The sequence below is a fragment of the Kogia breviceps genome, chromosome 11 (assembly GCF_026419965.1).
Source record: "Kogia breviceps isolate mKogBre1 chromosome 11, mKogBre1 haplotype 1, whole genome shotgun sequence".
NCBI classification, from domain to species: domain Eukaryota; kingdom Metazoa; phylum Chordata; class Mammalia; order Artiodactyla; family Physeteridae; genus Kogia; species Kogia breviceps.
Genome location: NC_081320.1, coordinates 1832085 through 1852572, shown reverse-complemented (window position 1 = coordinate 1852572; position 20488 = coordinate 1832085). Strand labels below are relative to the sequence as shown.

The 20488-nt window shown below is 44.8% G+C and overlaps 1 long non-coding RNA gene across 1 annotated transcript in view; it reads right to left on the bottom strand.

Moving 5' to 3' along the window:
* LOC136792058 (uncharacterized) overlaps positions 1 to 17424 on the bottom strand; it is an 82955-nt gene extending 65531 nt beyond the window's left edge. Inside the window, exon 1 of the long non-coding RNA XR_010835220.1 lies at positions 17244 to 17424. This is a non-coding gene — a long non-coding RNA (uncharacterized lncRNA). The remainder of the gene's footprint in view (positions 1 to 17243) is intronic.
* Between the last annotated feature and the right edge of the window lie 3064 nt (positions 17425 to 20488).

Genomic DNA, 20488 nt, shown 5'->3' with positions numbered 1-20488 from the left:
AGGTTCTCTGATCACGGATCCCAGTGAAGACCCCCTATAGACGCAGCCTGAGTGCCGTCCTGTTACCACACCACACGCCCGGCCCACACTTCTTTTTCCCTCTTTCTTCTCTATTGGAGTAGAGTTGTTTTACAATGTTGTGTTAGTTTCTAGCGTGCGGCGAAGCGGAGTTCCCGGTGCTCTACAGCAGGTTCTCATTATCGATCTTATACATACTAGTGTCTACATGTCACCCCCAATCTCCCAATTCATCCACCACCACCACTTTCCCTGCTTGGTGTCCATACGTTTGTTCTCTACATCTGTGTCTCTATTTCTGGGTCATTTGTGGAGACAGGGATGGACCCAGAGACTGTCATACAGAGTGGAGTAAGTCAGAAAGAGAAAAGCAAATATCCTATATTAATGCATATATGTGGAATCCAGAAAAATGGGACAGATGAACCGGATCGGTCCCCACTTTTATTTGCTTATATCTTTCAAGGATCAAAGGCCCCTTCAGTCCTTGCTACGTAGTTTGGAGGGAGGGTAGGGTGGATTCTAGCTTTGGCACGTGGTCTAGCAACCACCCTTTAAAGAGATGTGGGAGAGGGGATAAAACGCAAAGGCCCAGGCATGACGTGCCTCTTTTAGCTCCGAAACACAGAGGAAATTCCAGACTAATTTGTTAAAATGTGTCTTTCGTTGTACATTACTTTTTTTAAAAAATAGGCTTTTGTTTTTTAAAACAATTTAAGGTTTACAGGAAAATGAGTGGAAAGTACAGAGAGTTCCTCTAACGATTGCATCTCTTGTTTCCTGTATCGGATGCTCTGGCATTGGGGGCCTGGTTGACCCTGGAGAGAGCACCGCCCTCCACCAGCCTTGGTCGGTTCTGGAGAATAAACGACTCCTTCCAGTTGCACAGCCCCTGTCCAGGGTCCACACCCCGACCCGCCAGTCTCGACAGTTCATCACACCGCGGCAGGCCCTGCACAGCTAGGGACAGTCCCACGACCCAGAGCCTACCGGAACCACTGAGACCGGCTGCTCCTAAGCCTGCCTACCCTGCCTTGCTTGTTCCTTTGTATGGAAGTTGTAATAAGCCCCTTGCTGGCAGCTCCGGCCTCTTCACAGACTCCAGTGCTTCCCACGGTTCAGGGAGGAGAAACGCCCTCTGCTTCTCGGGAACTGTATCAAACTATGGTTCACTGGCAACCGTCTCCTGGTCTGCTGGCCTCGCTTTAACTAAATGATTATAAAACCTATATTTTCAAATGTCTCCCCGCACTCCATTGCATTTTCCCTATTATTAATGTCGCGCCTCTACTGACAGTCGTGACTTTGCTTCCTCAGTCTGTTGACGTGATGGGTTACAAGACTTGACTGCAGGGTGCTGAGCCAGCCTTGTACATCTGGGGTAAATCCAACTTGGTCGTGGTGTGTAATTCTTTCTAATCATTGTTAGGTTTGTTTTCCTAGAATTTTGTTGGGGATGTTTGTATCCATGCTCATGCAAGATATTAGCCTGTAGCCTCCCTTTCTTGTCATGGCTTTGGTTTTGGTATCAGGACGATGTTTGCCTCCTGTAATGAGTTAGGAAGTGAACGTCACTTTTAACCACAGCCAAGATGATCCCTCAGTAGGACACGCCATCCACAGGACATAGGCTTAGGGCTGCATTTTTAGTAACAGCAATGTGCCTGTGCTTCACTGCTCATCTATTCTTTTCAGCACCTTGACTCCAAATTAGAGGCTGCCGGGGGTCCCTCGTGCTCCCCAGAAGTTCAGAGCCGAGGGTAGGCTTGTGATGGGTGTGCTCGCCTTCTCGGTGGACAGCAGGTGGGCTGTGACCTGGAGTGACGTCAGGCCTCCTGGTCCTGAGCTCCCAGCTCTGAGAACCGGGCCAGGCACCTGCGTGATGCTCTGACTTGACAGGTGGGCTCCTCGTGGTTCAAAGACCACTGGCTCAAGAGGCCAGAGCTGAGAGAAAGCAGTGAGATGAGAAGCCGTGTGGTTTATCCAACACAGATGCCACGTGCTCCGATAGCGTCAGCTCTGCAACGGCCGCAGAGCCGGGGCCCTGGCATGAAACACCGCTGCCCGTTCCTGGTGTAACCCGGAGCGGACACAGGGCCCCGGACCAGAGCCAGGAGTGTTATGGGGACCAGGGAGGAAGGGTTAGTGAGGAGACCGGGGAGGAGGGGCAGCTGTGGTCTCGAACTCAGTCTCGAATCCTACATTTTTGTTGAGTGGCCTTTGGCTTCCCGAATCTCTCTTTGAAGTCAGCCAGCTAAAATGTTTCCTAACGGTTCCTTTCCAACAAACAAACGAAAAGCAAGAAGGAGGTTTTCTGGTCAATTATTTGCTCTTCTTACACCTCGCCTCCTCCACCCTCACAACACGATGTGCTCCTTTATGCCAAGGTGCTGCCCACCTGACCCAGACCCTAACCTCTAGGTTGCACAGCAAACGTGGGTGCCTTGGGCTCAGGGGTGCAGTGGTGAGTCAGAACCGTGTGCCATGAGCCAAGCAGTGTGGGCGTAGACAAACATCAGCATTTATTAGAACAGTTGGCCAACTACTGGGGTTGATTATAGGACAATGGTGAGTAACTGTGTGTGCGTGTGTGCGTGTGTGCGTGTGTGTACGTGCAACTGTGCGGGATGGACTGAGTGCCACTTCAGCTCTAGAGTATTTATTCTAAAGAGGTCTTTAAAGTGCTTTTGGAGCGGTTCCCATTAAAAGGCCCTCCTGCCATGGGGCCGTTAAGCCCTCCGATTGAAGCAGCAAGTCACGGAAAGCTGCAGCTCCTCGTGGGCACGGGAGCCCCGGACGGTGCTTTCTCTCCAGCCACGAGGAAGCCCCGGATAAGGCTGCCCCGGGTGAGAGCAGGATCCTGTCAGAAGGTGTGGGTGGCCTTTCGCTTTAGGTCTGGGAGCTCTGGGTCCTTAGATGCCCGCCAGTAACCCCGTGCTTCTCCTGAGCCTCCTCCAGGAAAAGCTCTTCTAAGGAGAGTTGACCTCATTCAGAGTCAGGTACCCAAGGCTGATCTGATGTAAGGATACCCCTTCCAAAGGCGTGAGACCCTCACCCCACAGAATGAACCTGTAATGGGAAATCCTATCCCCTAGCAAACGGTGACCGTGCTTTTAGAGTTTTTATTATTTCCTGGCTATTTTAGAGGCATCAGGAGCATCTGGTAGTTAGTTCCTCAAGTGCCCTCGTCGAAGTGACACCTGCTCTCTGCACGCATCCACCAGCTATAGTCCTGATATTTGGATTCTGGCAACAGAATCCAATGACTCAAGCTCTTTATTCTCTGACGGGTTGTAGAATATTGTTCCCTAATGAGTGAATCGAAGTCAGTTTGCTTTTCTGAAGTCAGTCGGGTGTACGGAGCCACTCGGAGAGCACACCCATCCAGAAATGGCTGTCTTATTACAGAACATCCTCACAGAGACTGTTGGGGAAACAGAATGCCTATTTTATCACCTCGTAAGCACATCTCAGCAATGATATCAAATGCTGAAATAGAAATCTTTTTGCTAATAATTGGAAATAACCCTTTACAAAATTGAATGTCAGACCCATTAAGATGGAACATGGGGCTTCCCTGGTGGCGCAGTGGTTGCGAGTCCGCCTGCCGATGCAGGGGACGCGGGTTCGTGCCCCGGTCCGGGAGGATCCCACGTGCCGCGGAGCGGCTGGGCCCGTGAGCCGTGGCCGCTGAGCCTGCGCGTCCGGAGCCTGTGCTCCGCAACGGGAGAGGCCACAGCAGTGAGAGGCCCGCGAACCACAAAAAAAAAAGATGGAACATGGAAGGTGGTGGGAGCATCCTGAAAGACGCACGATTTGTGGAGGTTATAGCAATCGTATTAACTAGCAAGATGAACAGTTCAACTGCATGAGAACATTGTTCTCAACCCAGCGCAAAGGAGAGCATGTGAGGTATTAATCCTGCCGCACTAATGCCATTTGGGAGTGGAGGGGCTACTTACATTTCACAGGAAGTTGAGTCTCAAGATGAAAGGTGATTCTGAAACACCAACTTTTGCTATCAGCAGCAACCGAGATCATTAGGAGCAGTGTTTGGGTAAATGTGATCGTGTGTTTCTGTGGACATGGCTGTTACCAAGAAGCTGTAAGGCGGTGCGCCGTTTGCCACACTGAAATCTAATCCTAGAACACTCAGTCCAGTACTTTTTGTCATATCAGGAGGGTAATAATTCCTATTTCTCTACAGTATATGAGATGAAGAAATATGAGCCTTATATCAAGTGCAGAGCTTCAACTCGCATTGAAATCTGACACAAGCCTTAATCAAGAGCATACAAAATTTCATAATAATGCCATGAAAGAAATTGATTACTTCCTATAGGTTTATTTTATCACTTTATTTTATTCATTTTATTTCAGGGAGGGAGGAAAGAAGGCAGGGAAGAAGGAAGGCAGGGAGAGACGGAGGGAGGAAGGAAGGAAGGAAGGAAGGAAAGGGGGGAATTCCTACTTGTTCCCTAAGCACCCCAAAGGGCGATGGCTGTAGACAAGAGTCGGTGACGTTATAAGAGCCACTGTGTTAACCCAAGTCACGCCCTCGGGGAACATGCCAGCGTCGCTATAGCTCTTTCTCTGAACAGTGCACTGCACAGAGAAGCTTAGAAATTCCTTGTAAAACTCATGCTTTCTATTTCCTTTTCTCCTTCCCTAATGGACCACAGGGTAACTGTCGCTCAACAAACAGCAACAAGGTGTTGAGTAGGCAAAGGTAAGCAAACGTGGTCTGATACGGACACAGAGTTTTAGATTTTTCACCTTCAAGGTACCCTGGAGATTCTCTTAAGTGATCTTCTCATCATAAAGACCAGGAAATGACCATGTAGGTCTCCTAAGGCCAAGCCCAGAGTCCTCCCCATCACACAGACAGAAGTCCAAGGAGAGAATTTAATTTTCTCTGGCTCCTTTGAACGTTTCTCTGCACTTGGTTTTATCCAGGGAGTCAGAAGTATCCCTCCCATCAGGACAGACAATGGACCCATGGGCCTGGGGCCCTGTGGGCAGCTGCAAGGCAGCGCAGGCTCAGGGACTGGGTCAGAACCCGGTTCCTTTCCCTCTTTACCTGTGTGCTTAGTGCAACCGCAGGCTTAACTCCCTGGACATCCAGGGAGACGTGACCTCACTCGCACCCAAGGACAGTCCTCTGGACACTGGCTTTTCCCATCCCCCGTGGTTATGAGACAGCCTCCCACATGGGATCTGGGCAATCAGCCTGAAGCCTGTGGTTTCAATTGTCCCAGCTGACTGGAGCCTGTTTCTGTTACTGGGACTATATCAGCTACTCCACATGTATTTTTGAGGCTGTGTGTCCACAGCGCTGTTGAGGGCACACGGGGTGCTTTGTGGGGAGGAGCGTGTGTCGTCAGTGGCGCTGGATGTTCTACAGCCGCCTTTCGGCAGCATCCTATACTCAGCATTTTCAAGGCTTTGAGAACTCCTGAAGAAAATAACCCAGGTAACCTCAGAGTCTGCCCGCCGTAGATGACAGAGTAAGACCTGTCTTCATGGCTTGCTAGCAACCTCCCCTGGGACCACTGACCCTGAGGGAAAGTGGGTCCTGAGGCCAAGGGGTTTGCACAGAACATTCTGGAGCCTGCACTCATCACACCCCCCCAACGGTTACTGCCACACGTTTTCCACTGAACCACGAAAGAGACAGCTTTATCTCCTCTCCTGAAACGGTGGACAGACAGCCCTGCTGTGTCTTCATCTTTATTTTAAAGTCCGCTGACAGAGTGTCGCACCCTGATACCTCCCGAGGCTGATGTCCTCACAAGCACCCACCGCAGGGAGAGGCCTGGACGAGGGGGGATGGGTGATTTAACACCAGGGCCTCCCCCTCCCCCCAGCAGGGACACAGGCCTGGCGCTGGGCGTCCTCACAGCACAGGGCTAAACACCGGCTGCCGATCTCTGATCACAGACAGAACCGGGGCGGGGGGCGCTTAATTATAGAGTCCCACCGCCAAAGGAACGGGAAAATGTCTGCTGGGTGTTTTCAGAGCGGTGCTTTGAGCGAGTGTACTTGGGTTACACTCTGTAAAGGAAGAAAGGTAGCTGTGTCTCAGGTCTCTCGTGTTGAAATGTCAGCCCAGACCGGTCCTGACTGCAACCTTCTACGGAGTGACCTGGGCTCAGACAGAACATCCTTGTTGCCTCTGGCCTCCCGTGGGGGTCCTGTCCTTCACTGCTGGGGGTGAAATCAGTGCTCATTTTGAGGCAACCTTTCACATACTAAATACTGGCTGTTTGAGGAGGCCCGACAGTGGCAGAGAGTTTGCGTAATCCCGAGAACTTTCGACAGCTGCCTTTGTCTGAAGCACAGGCGGCAGCTTTTGTAACTTCCAGGCGTTCCATGGCCTGTGCTAAAGCCACCTACTCTGTCACTTGGAAAGTGTAAATAAGGGACCGTGTTCTTTGAAACCGGATGCGTGCGTATGGACAAGGTTCAACTCAGGCGACTTGCTTTCTAAATGAAATGTCACTAGAGAATTTAGTCTCAGGAATGACGCCATGAAATACAATGTAGCATAATAGAAGGTCACCGCGTTCCCTGGGCGGCTCCTGGACAGAGCGCTTACTTTCTGAAACCCAGGCCTAAACCTAAACTCTCCATCTGATCTGCTTTTTCTTCTCTTTTCCACGCTCGGTCCCCATGCTTGACCAGCCTCGGTTTGGGGTGCCATGGAGGCAAGAGATCATGGGCTTGACAAGCACGAATAAACCACAGCTACACTTTATATTTGTGAAGAATCTCGCAGAATTGGAGCTGCTCTTCATGGAAGAGCTCTCTGAGATCGTGGAGGTGGTATTAATACCCAATGATCTTAGCACGTGCGCGCATGTTCACCTGTCCTCAGATTGGATGAGGCATCTTAGCTCCTTTTCTCCACAGCCCTACGAAATAGACACCATGGGGAAAACGAAGTCAAGAGAGGCTATGTCGTAGACAAGATCAGCACATACCATGAGCTAGTTTTTTAACTTTTTATTTTATATTGGAGTACAGTTGTTTAAATTGGAGTATAGTGGCTTTACCATGTTGTGTGAGTTTCTGCTGTACAACGAAGTGAATCAGCTGTATGTATACCTATATCCCCTCCCGCTGGGACCTCCCTTCCACTCCCCCGCGCCCCCCCCCCGCCATCGCACCCATCTAGGTCCCCGCAGAGCACCGAGCTGAGCGCCCTGTGCGGTACAGCAGGTTCCCACTAGCTCTCTGTTTTACACATGGTAGTGTATGTGCACATGTCAAGCCTAATTTCCCAATTCGTCCCGACCTCCCCTTCCCCCGCCGGGTCCACTTGTCCATTCTCTACGCCTGTGTCTCTATCCCTGCCCTGCAAATATTGATTAACAGTGTTGTGATAGTTTCAGGTGTACAGCAAAGTGATTCAGTTATACATATACATGTACCTGTTCTTTTTCAAATTCTTTGCTCGTTTAGGTTGTTACAGAATATTGAGCAGAGTTCCCTGTGCTATACAGTAGGTCCTTGTTGGTTCTCCATTTTACTTATTTATTTTTTTTTAATAGATCTTTATTGGGGTATAATCGCTTCACGATACCGTGTTAGTTTCTGTTGTATAACAAAGTGAATCAGCCATATGCACACATGTGTCCCCATATCCCCTCCCTCTTGAGCCTCCCTATCCTCCCTATCCCACCCCTCTGGGTCATTGCAAAGCACCGAGCTGATCTCCCTGTGCTATGTGGCTGCTTCCCACCAGCTATCTATTTTACATTCGGTAGTGTATATATGTCCATGCTACTCTCACTTCACCCCAGCTTCGCCCTCCCACCCTGTGTCCTCAAGTCCATTCTCTATGTCTACATCTTTATTTCTGCCCTGCAACTAGATTCATCAGTACCATTTTTTTTTTTTTTTAGATTCCATATATATGCGTTAGCATACGGTATTTGTTTTTCTCTTTCTGACTTACTTCACTCTGTATGACAGACTCTAGGTCCATCCACCTCACTACAAATAACTCAGTTTCGTTTCCTTTTATAGCTGAGTAATATTCCACTGTATATATGGGCCACATCTTCTTTATCCATTCATCTGTCAATGGACATTTAGGTTGGTTCCATGTCCTGGCTATTGTAAATAGAGCTGCAATGAACATTTTGGTACATGACTCTTTTTGAATTATGGTTTTCTTAGGGTATATGCCCAGTAGTGTGGGATGGCTAGGTCGCATGGTAGTTCTATTTTTAGTTTTTTAAGGAACCTCCATACTGTTCTCCGTAGTGGCTGTATCAATTTACATTCCTGCAAACAGTCTTGCTATGGTTTTAATTTTCATTCCCCTTTACTTAATGTCCTCTGATGTTTCATATGCTCATTGGATATTTGTATTTCTTTCCTTATGAAGTGTCTGTCCAAATCTTTTGTTAAGATCTTATAATTGACTGTTTATTGCATTATAAGAACCTTTTATATATTATAAATACCAATCCTTTGTCAGACACGTTTTTTGAAAATATTTTCTCATTCTGTGGCATGCCATGTGTTTTTAAGGATGTATTTTGATGTGTCGGTGCGTTTACTTTTGATGACGTATAATTTATCGCTGTTTTCCCGTGATGTTTATGGCTTTTTCTGTGTCTTTGGCCAAGAGGCTGTTCCTCCTCCATGTCATGAAGAAGTTCTCCTATGTTTTCTTCTAAAGTCTTCATAACTTCAGCTTTTATATTTAGGTTAATCAAGCTCAAAATAACTTTGTGTACATGGTAGAGCATGGATCAAAGTTTGCTCCTTTGTGTTTTTTTCCTATGGGTGTGCAGATTTACCATCACCATCTTTAAACAGACTTTCAATTTCCTTTGGATTGCTCTGGCACCTTGGCTGAAAATCAAATGACTAAGTTTGTTTCTATTTCTGGGCTGTATGTCCTGTTTATACTGTTCCATTAATTTATTTGCTCTTCTTCATGCCCGAAAAGTCACATTGTCTTGATTCCTACAGCTTTATATTGTCTTGAAGTCAGACGGTATATAGCTCCTCATTTATTTGGATCTTCTTTAATTTCTCTCACCAATGTTTCTTTTTCACCAACTTCAACGCAAAATGGGACATTTTCTATACCTGGGATATTTGTCATGAAACAAAGATCAACATTATAGGATAGGGCAATGAATCCTTTGTACTTAAGGTAATGAAATCTTCTAATATTAAATATTTGTAGTATTAGCTTTCAATTTTTACAAAATTGTTTTTAGTATCAATATTCCCTGCTATTACTGCCTTTATAGCCAATCGATGTCTCTATCGAGTAGAGATCATTTCTATATTTCCAAATATTTTTACTGTTTGAATATTTGTTTTTTAGTACTTTTAAATACATCAAAATCTATTTGTTAATAAGCCATGCTTTTATTATATTCTACATAGTTATAATTTTTTTAAAGAAAACTCTAGAAGGTTTAGTGAAATTCTGCCACAGATTAGCATCACAGTCACTTGTTATGTTAAGATACAAAAATAAAGAGTTACAAAAAATGAAGAGTAAGTTTTAATATTAAGAATTTCTGGGGGGCTTCCCTGGTGGCGCAGTGGTTGAGGGTCTGCCTGTCGATGCCGGGGACGCGGGTTCGAGCCCCGGTCCGGGAAGATCCCACGTGCTGCGGAGCGGCTGGGCCCATGAGTCACGGCCGCTGAGCCTGCGCGTCCGGAGCCTGTGCTCCGCAACGGGAGAGGCCACAACAGTGAGAGGCCCGCGTACCACCAAAAAAAAAAAAAGAATTTCTGGGAATTTTAATTTCTCTTTCTTGAATCCTCATATTTAATACTGGGGATTTAAAAACACTAAACACAGTTCTAGAATCTGCAGTTTGATGGTAAAATATTATTTATTGTCGGCACCTCTGGAACAATAGAGTCTAATATTTCTCAATCTTTTTTCAACCGTTAACCTGGGGTTCAATCAATGACAGAAGCAATGATTACCCTTTGCTGTGTTTGTTTTGAGATATTATTTATCTCAATTATATGGATCTAAGCAAGTCAACAATTTATGACAAGATTCTAAAGCCTCTGAAGCTTGCTACCTATACAGATAGCATTCAAGAATGCTGGATTGCAGGTGTTAAAATAAAAAACCAATGACGACCAGCCTCGAAAATTCCCTGAGTGTGCAATACCATTTTAGTCATACAAACAAAGCTTAATTTAGCTTATTTTGCAAGACTACCTTGACCCGGGTCATTTCTTGTTTATGTCTCTGTAAATCATGAGGAAAACCCGCGTTCCCCAAGGTTCATATGAGATAACACTAACCGATTTCCTATCATTTAAGAAAATTCTACTATTATAATCAATCACCGTGAAGAATAAGCAGTCACTGCTTTTCACTATATAAGCTGCTTTATAACAACACACCCCAGAGCTTCTTTCCTTGTTTTGGTTGGCGTGTGCTCCCTGGACGCACACCGTCTCTTTGGTGTGTGCACAGTAAACTTTGATTAACTATTATTTGGTGATTTATTGTTTTTACTTCTGTTATTTCTGAACTTTTGCTGCACTATATAGTATTAGATGGTCCAGTGAGGCGTTCCTTTAAAAAGACTGTGATTCAATTCCATGACCAGTTTTGAAAAAAATGGAGGTAAATTGAGTGTTTCATGATTTTAACAAGATAAAATCTTGCTTCTGTTTTTTAGTTTCTTTCTCTTGGAGTATTTACTAGATTATTATCTGGTACAAGTCAGGAAGTTACTGTGCTGTATTCTTTTTCTAGCCCCATTTATACCAAAACAACCATCATAGTTAAGAGTATATTTTTGAACATAAACAAGTTTAATACGAGATAGTCTGATTTTGTGGCCTAAGGTCATAGCTGCCATACTTATTTTTTTATCTTAAGAAATGTAATTGTCTTCTGTGCATATTCTTTTTGGTTTTTTTGCGGCACGCGGGCCTCTCACTGCTGTGGCCCCTCCCGTTGCGGAGCACAGGCTCCGGATGCACAGGCTCAGCGGTCGTGGCCACGGGCCCAGCCGCTCCGCGGCACGTGGGATCCTCCCGGACCGGGGCACGAACCCGCGTCCCCTGCATCGGCAGGCGGACTCTCAACCGCTGCGCCACCGGGGAAGCCCCAGTGCATATTCATTTTCTATTTCATATAATAATATGTTTGTCTGAAAGAGTCTGTGTATTTTAAGGAAAGTTGTTTAAAACGAATTCTTGGAGAGCACTGTGGGGCTTGGGAGGTGGGGGACAAGGCAAAGAGGGAAAGGCGGGGGTGAGGGGTTGAGCAAAGAGGGTCAAGAGAAACATGCAAACATTGGGACAGAGTCGGGGAGGAAGGTCCTTCAAGAAAAACACAATGTCAAACAGCTGTAGATACCAGTAAAGATGAGGCTGAAATGTAGGAATCAGAACAATAAAATAGTGGTTTGCTTGGAAATAAAAATTTCACTGGAGGTAGAGAAAAAGACTGCTGTAAATTGATGAGTGAAGAAAAAGGAGGTGAGGAGTGGATGTAACACGTTCTGAGTTGGCTTCCAAGAGTTTCAGCTGTGCAGAGGAGGTGACAGGATGTCTGGAGGAGTGGAAAATCTCCACAATCTTCGCTGCAGCGTTCCTATCCACACAGATGGGCTGTTCATATAAATAACGCAGGCTTAGCGCGGGCACTGAGTGAGGTCATGTCTTTGGAGCGTTCACTCCAGGACCATGCACCCAGTAAGCACTTAATACGCGTTAAGCAGTATAATTTGTAAGTTTTGAAATCCGGAGAACAAAAAGTACTATTTCGTCACTTTTTATATGATTTTTGTTTCTTTAACTACTTGTTCGTTGGCCCTTGGACTTTTGTGAATTGTGATTGTATACTATTTGCCTGGTTGTTTTCTATTGAGTTGTTTTCCTTTTGTTTATTGTTTTCAGAAGCTTTATACAAAATATGTTTTGGTTACATATTCCTTTGTGTCTCTCCCCGCTGCACACTGAAAGACTCTATTTTTGACATGCTTTTACTTTTCCTTCCAACTCAGCCACCTCCTGTGTTTCCTTAAAATCCAGTGGCATTTTAGTTCCAGATGACAATTATTTTTACATTAGGCCTCTAAGTACTCAGAAATAATTTCTTAGCAGCTGCTTTCTGTTTTCCTAATCCTACTATCTGCCATATAGTTAGACTCTGCAGAGCATGTGAATTTACTCTGCTCTGCACCCTGTGGACAGACCCTTTCGTTCCTCTGCACTTTTAAGTTTTATTTTATGTTTCTATAAGTTTCTGTGATGTTTTCATCATTTACATACCTTTTTACCCGGCTTTTAGAACTCCTAGAGGTGGATTTAGAACTTATAAATTTATTGTCCATATTTCAATGTTTTTTTCAATACCCACCTTTTATTTCCTTCACACACGTTTCCTCTTTACAAATTAGTTTCTCACCAAGACCCTTTATTATCCACTCACTAAATCTTTAGTCTTTTGTTTCCACAGCAATATTTTAGAGCTCCAAAACAAAAACCCTTGAGAGATTTCTTTTCTTCCTATTAACAACTTTTGTTCCATCTGTTTCTTCTTTTCCTTCTCTTCTTCCTTTACCTCCTGCTCCTCCCCCTCCTTGGTTTCTTTTTTTTTTGGCGGTATGCGGGCCTCTCACTGTTGTGGCCTCTCCCGTTGCGGAGCACAGGCTCCGGACGCGCAAGCCCAGCGGCCACGGCTCACGGGCCCAGCCGCTCCGCGGCACGTGGGATCCTCCCGGACCGGGGCACGAACCCGCGTCCCCCGCATCGGCAGGCGGACCCTCAACCACTGTGCCACCAGGGAAGCCCTGGTTTCTTTTTTAATGGATTATATCTCACTTTCTGAGGAAGCCTATTTATTTCAGGGTTTTTCTTTCCCACTCTATTAATTTTGTTTTTGTAGGGTTTTTTTTTTTTTTTATTTGACCTCTTGCTCTTAGGCTTTGATTCTTATGTGTAAATGTCTGTAGATAACAGTCTAAGGTGGATCAATTCCTAGGTGTCATCTGTTTTCTCATTTACAGCAAGGATTCCTGGGAAGAAATGAAGATCCACATTAAGGATGTCACATTCGGTGATGTCAGGAGACAAGTAGGATGGGAACTAAGTTGGAATTCACCTGGAGTTTATTTTCTAGGTTGGGAGTCTCCCCGTACTTCCCATGGTATCACGTTACCTAAGACCGTCCCCCAGGCCAAGAGCCCCTATTTCTGAAGGCTGCGTTCTTTGCTTCACCCCAGAGGCAAACACTGCTTTTAGTGTGTGTATCTCATTGGTGGTCGTTGTGGCAGCCCTGGGCCAGCTACCCTCCCTGTGTGGCCACTGACCGATCTAAGGAAATCAGCGTGTGACTAGATTGGGAGCGAAATGATGACATTATTCGGACCTGGTACGTCAAGCCAGTTGGGTGTCCAGGTAAGAAGCCCAGACAGAATGTAAAACTATGGCTCCGAAGCTCCTACAGGAATATGTGTGTTGAGAGATGGACAGGAAACCAGCAAGATGGAAGAGACAGATGATAATCTTGAAAGAGAACTTATCAAACACAAAGAAACCTTTAAAATAACAAAACTGTAAAATGCATCCTTTTAGAAGACGAAGAAATCAGGAAGAATGCGGAAAGCAATGTGGAAACGGAAGGAATTACCATACAATGTAAAGGAAACTAGAGTCTCAAGCTAGAGGGTATATTTTACCCTTCGAAATATGAGGTAAAAAACAAAACGTGAAATTAAAATATAGGAATAGTTGACTCTTCTAAGATCCAGACATACTGTCTTGCCTTTGCTTTTTGCTGTTCTTAAAGAATTTGTTTCTCCCACATTTTGATGTAAATTTAATCTTTCCTAAATGAAGAAAGAGTCCTGTAAAATGAAAGAAACATATGGATAGGAATTACCCCCAAAGTGTGCTTTCATCAAGGTAGAGTAGAGGAATCTAAGTAATGTAGGCATTTAATAGACACTCTATACAAACAAAAGTAATGAAACTGCCTGCCTTATAGATCAAAATAAGTATAAACAGGATAGAAGTGTTATTTGCAGCTCCTGCGCCGAGCACGGAGCATAACTTATAGTTAGTGTAACCAGGTGATGTAGCATCAGAGGTTTCGGGTGAAACCAGAATGCAGAAAAGTAAGTGAAAGTTGGATATAGTAATGGAAAACCAGGAAGAATCACTGAAGTCAAAGAGAAAAATCAAGATGGGTGTTGAAGGTGATGGAAAACACAGATGCTCAAAAAGAAAAGGGTCTAGGGATTGAATATCCCCATAGACAAAATAAACAATTCAGGGTTTTTTTTTTTTTTCCCTTTAGAAGCAAGATGTATTTGTTTATTATGAGGTATGGGATATTAGATTTTCCCTGAAAGGCGTTATACCTGCTGCATGCTAGCTCTTTCTAATCCAAGGTTTCTTCCTAAGCCTCAAATAAAATTCCATCACAATTTTAAAAGCAAAACAAACAACAAAGGATGAACAACATTATTCTTCTATTTCTTATTTGTGAAGATTCCCTAGTCATCTCATTGAATGATATGCAAAGTTAACTGTTTCCTGGCAGCTTCGTTTCAAAGCATGGGAATATCCAGCTGGAAGGCTGTGCGTTTCACCACACCACAAACAACATTTCTTTTTCCTGTACTTTGTCACTGAAATCCCTGGTGACTTTGTTGTGCTTTGACTCAGCTTCCCTGGTGACTGTCTGCTTCATTGCTTTCCGGCCACATCCAAACCTTGAGGAGGGGGCAGCCACTGGAGGACCGACCCGCCTTCAGCAGCGCTGAGACCCGTGGCAGATTCACGTCCTGTCCTCTCTTTCCTTCCAGATTAACCTCTTCCCTGGGGAATTAGTATGAGCTACAAAAAGTTCCCACCAGAGTAAGACTAACCCTCGCTCAGATTTTCCCTGGTAAGAGGTTAAGGTATTAACCCTTCCAGCAAGTGCTTCAAAGTCCAGAAAAATCAACGAGTCCAAGTTCACATTTATGATTTGTACCCTGGACATTTTGTTGGCAGGATCTTGCCCTGTGACTTTCAACCTCATCTGATAGGCATCTGCTTTCTGTAGGCCCACATAGGTTTATCCTCTTAGAGGGAGTATCACACCAAACTTTTAACTTTTTGATTCATGTTTCCTTAACATTGACAGAACTGGAAGTACAAATTTGGCCCTGATTTTTAGAACTCAGCCCCGCTGAAATTTCTTTTCTTTTTTTTTTTTTTTTAAATGGAAATGCATTTCTTTTATTTATTTTACTTTTCTTTTGGTTTTGTTGGGTCTTCGTTTCTGTGCGAGGGCTTTCTCTAGTTGCGGCGAGCGGGGGCCACTCTTCATCGCGGTGCGCGGGCCTCTCACTATCGCGGCCTCTCTTGTTGCGGAGCACGGGCTCCAGACGCGCAGGCTCAGTAGTTGTGGCTCACGGGCCCAGTTGCTCAGCGGCATGTGGGATCTTCCCAGACCAGGGCTCGAACCCGCGTCCCCTGCATTAGCAGGCAGATTCTCAACCACTGCGCCATCAGGGAAGCCCCCCACTGAAATTTCTTTCAGGACAAATTCACTTTGCCCCGGCCATCTTGCTTAACTTCTCTGCTTTCACTAATTTTTAGTATCATTTCAGCTGAGTGTCTATCTGCATCTGAATATTACATCCTGATGTCGGAGACCCTCTAACTCAACCCTGTTGTCTGTGGTTGGTTTCACCATGGCTGTGTTTCAGATGCGAGAATACTGAATAATTCTTTTGAGAACTTCTCCACCCGTTTTTTCCTGGACAGTATTTGTGTCTTCACATCAAATGGACCTCGTGAATCACCAATTTCCAGTGGGCCAATTTTCTACAATAATGGTTCATCCGTGGCCAACTTAGTGTCTGCATCCGGTTGCCTGCTTGGGTCCCCTCTTGAAATGTCCATGTGTACTCAACCCTCTCCATCTTTCTTCTTTTATTGTCTTCCGCCTCCAATTCTTTCAGGCATGGTCCCCGGTGAGCCGGTGGAAAAACACTTCTCAGCAAGACCACCAGCCAGCCCCGCCTTTCCAAAGCCAAGGGTCCCCTTCACTCATCTTCAGCGGTACATGGCACAGCTGATTGCTCTTTGCTTCTTGAGGCTCTTTCTTGTCTTGACTCCGATCTCTCCTAGTTCTTTGCCTCCCTTGGCTGATGCTTCTTCTTGGTCTCCTTCCCCGGTTCCTCCTCATCTCAGCGATAAATGTCCCCACCTCCCGTCAGTAGTCTCTCTCCTTCCTAAGATGATTGCATTCGGGGTCACACCTTTAAGTGTGTGTTACACACCAGCAACTCCCAGATTTCTATCCCCAGCCTCGCCCTCTCCCCAGAGCTCCTGTTTCCAACCACGCCCACTCCACTCGTGTCGCTAATAGACGTCTCTAAATTAACTTCCCAAACTGAGCTTTTGGCTTTTTAACTCCTCCACAACTCCTACCAAAGTCTGCTTCTCTATGATTTTACGTGTCTCAGGGACTGGACACTTCAAACGACTCCAGCGACACCTCGACACCTTGGGAGGTGGTCCAGCCCCCTCACCTCCAGCTCCCACAAGTGTTATATTAGAGACTCTTGTCAAATACGAACCACCGAGTGAAAAGTGTCTCCATCTCTCCCAACCTTTTTTCTTTGTCTCTCTTTAATAACATTTCTGTCCACTGGTCAATATCATTTATAAGTGATTATATCTGCCATTCTTTTAGCTTATGGAGATACAAATTGGTAAGAGATGTTATCTGTGATCTGAAAGTGTTTTCTGTTTGATATGAGTTTTAGATCTCCCATTTTTCATGGAAAGAGACATTCTCTGCCATGGGTTCATGCATCTCTAATTTTATCTGCCTTCAATTAAAAGAGAAAGAAAAGATCAGTAATGAACCCAGAATGAAAAGTTTCTATAAACAGCCAGCTAAGAAGGGATTGTTATCGTATTTTTCATTTTGAGATATGCATTTAATACTCTATTTCATCACTGTGGGAGGAAAATAATCTTGCCAAGGTCCAGGGCTTTGTGGCAGGGAAAATCCTGGTAAGCATTTGCCTCTTTGCAGTTATCTGCATTACTGCAAATTCCTACAAAGGCGACAGGCGACACTCCTAGAGAGACAGACAACAGCGCTCTGTGGGCAGCTATTCCATTTCTGGAATCACCATAGGAGTCGCGGCTTATTGCTTTTCTCACTAGGCAGCTTAGAGGAAAGATGCTTCCATTTGACTTACCAGGAAGGTTGCTGCTGGATGGGATTTGAGGGGGTCTTCCATGCCCTTCCCCTGCACCCAGGGATGACTCCACAGAAACGATTCACTGCCGATAAGAACGTTCTCTGTTTGAATGTTTCCAGGGAACAGTCAGCTCCACGTTTCCTGAGGACAATCAGAAATGATGTGTTTGTGATTTCTCTTTATGGCCAAGGGGAAAAAAAATAGTAGATAGATTTAACTGTACGATAACATAAGATTGTCATGGACAGAAATGACTTCTCCTTATAAAAGCTAAGTCCATATTCAGCCCCAATCAATAGCCAGGATTGAAGATGTTGGAATTTAGGCAACTTACAGCTGCAAAATAAGTGGGTAAATCCAAATGTGCTTTTGCAGTGGAACCACACCTGTAGTGCACACACTTTCTACGTCTCGGTTGGGTACAAAAAATAGAAAAATGCAGTAGGAATGTAGAGACGTAACTGTTTCTTTCTGTGTTTTTTAAGCCAGTATTTGTTCCTGGCATCTCTTCCTTTTGACTTGAAGCTGAACTGTCAGCCCATATATTAATTTCAGCTAATTTCTTGTACAAAAATAAGGTGAGGCTGGAGTCCATCTGGAGGAAACTTATTGAAATTTGTGGACCAGGAAGTGACCACTTTTGTGATATTTACTCTCTCCCCTTGCCCTGTGCAAAATTTTGCTCACAGAGCATTGACAGGCATGTAGGTTGTTTCTGAGCCATTTCCCAAAGTGAGACAAGCACAGAACTCAGATTGATACAATACTCGGGTGTCCATGACCAGCCACTAATTACCTCTGTGCTGGCCCGAAATGTCCCTGCTCTGTCTCAGAATAACGCAATTCAACATAAGCAGTTATCTCTGCTTTGGCTTCTGTCTTCTTGGTGTCTATTCGTTTGCTGTTTCACCAAACAGGGGATGAAAGGAATTTGGTACAAGCTGTTATTGGAGGGATGACAGCTCTGGCAGACCTTGACAAATTTGCTAATAAAAATAAAACTATTGGAAGTTAATTAACTTTCCTTTTTAGGGTAGAGAATAGAGCCCGACACATAGTAGTTACTGAGCTATTGTCACTAACTAAAAGAATGGATAAATGCACGATGATTGTAAAATTCGTGCTCCTTTATCCTTAAATGTTAGGTTTTTTTTCAGTGGACTAGTTGATGAGCCGTTTTGGCTACCATTTGGACCAGGACTGATGCTGAACGAGAGAGACAGACCCTTCGATTGCACAGTATTTGAGGAATGAAATGTATCCAAGTAGCTTTTCTCTGCAAAGTTTCAGTTGGCTTCTTTTGCAGAATTTGCATGTGAGAAAATATGAAAGGATTTTTGACTGACTGATCAGATTCCTTTAATTTTAGGTTCACAATATCTTTTAATATTTTAAAAGAGAGCAAGATGGGGTGTCATGGTACAGCCAAGGCTAAGACATGGCTAAGACAACTAAATTATTTTCACGGGAAAGGAAGTCCTGGTGACATTAACCATGACGTTTTTTTTCCCTTCGCCCTTTCCTCTAGTGTAGAGCCGAATACTTGTCTCCTGATTAAGAGACTGAAAATAGAGGAACGTCTTCCCCTCGTGACCCAGCTGCCTTGGCTGCATCATTTCCATCACTCTTTCTTTTCCCTTCACATCAGCCACCCTCTTTACGCGCTCACCAGACTCCCTCTCTCTTCCCATGCTGCCACTAGCATCACTTCCCAAGGAGCGGGTTTTGACCCTGGGATCTGTCATCACGGCTCTCCTAGCACAGCTACGTCTACTTCAAAGCATCTCTCAGGGGTCCTTTTACATTTTTTCCTATCTATGTGATTATCAGGCTCTTTGTTTCCTCACAAGGCCAAAGCCTTCATTAGAGAAAGAACCAAGCACTACTTTTCTCATCATTATTCCAGCTCAGTGCCTGGCCCAGAGCTGGCACTTGATAAATATTTACTGATTGAACAGATTAGTGAAGAAGCTAACATTTGAAGGAGAGGTGCCATGATCTCCATCACAGCACATGTGAAAAAGAAATGCGATGGCTCCAATGAAACGTTCCTTGCACAACAAGGATTAGCTGGTAAAATGTGTGGGTTCCAGAAATCTCCTTCCCCTCAAATGTATCTATAGAAACGTCTTCATTAGAGACCTTTTTTTTTTTGGTTCAGGCTAAGACACTCCTAGTCTAAGATCCAAATGCTTCTGGAAAGGTTGACTAGCTACTAGCTGTTATCACTTAGATGTGAATCAGTTATAAGTTTTAGTACTTGGGCTCAGTATGCTGGAGGCTTTACCCAACTTACTGGATTGGAGACAATAAGGGCAGAGCAAGTTTGGAAACTGAGAACATTTTTTTTGCTACAAAAAAGCCACAAAATGACACTGAAGCTTCTGCTACCCTCAAATGTGTGAGGATCTCTGTGATCCAAGGTGACTGGGCTTTCAGGTCCACGTAGGTCAGAGGAGACAGGAATTTGACACACAGAAAAATGGAGATTTAGAAAGGAAACTTCACACAAAGAGCCAGGAACTTTGATAAGCTACACCTTCTGTGAAAAAATAGACTAGAAAGAAATCTTCTTGCCAATGTGGGGAGATTCAAATGGCATTAATCCATCTGGGTTTGGCTCTGGCGAGAAAAATCTACCTGAGAATTCATTTATAACCACAACTACTTTATGTGGTTTTAAATTTTGAGCTGACTTGCCTTCTGATCACAGCGTGTTCCTGGGTTGGAAGGGTGCAAAACCTCAGTACATTCGCATGCTGAACTCAAAACGACACTTCACAGATAGTGGCCAGAATATGATGAACTCTTAATCAAATCTCTCTCTCTCTCTCTCTCTCTCTCTCTCTCTCACACACACACACACACACGTGCACACACAAGGAAACAAACCACCATGAGTGAGAAAAGAAATAACAAAGAGTCGTGGAGTCAGATCTTTACTAGCTAAGAGATTCAGCCTTCGGAACTCTGTGATACTAAATAAAAGAAGTAGGATTAAATGTTTGAGGCAGTAAAAGAGAAAATAGTATATATGAGCAAGGCATAATTTATTCTCACAAATAACCAAGCCAACTTGGTAAAGATTCAAATACAACTTCTGGAAACAGAACATTTCCCTTGGAATAAAATCCCCGGGCTTCCCTGGTGGCGCAATGGTTGAGAGTCCGCCTGCCGATGCAGGGGACACGGGTTCGTGCCCCGGTCCGGGAAGATCCCACGTGCCACGGAGCAGCTGGGCC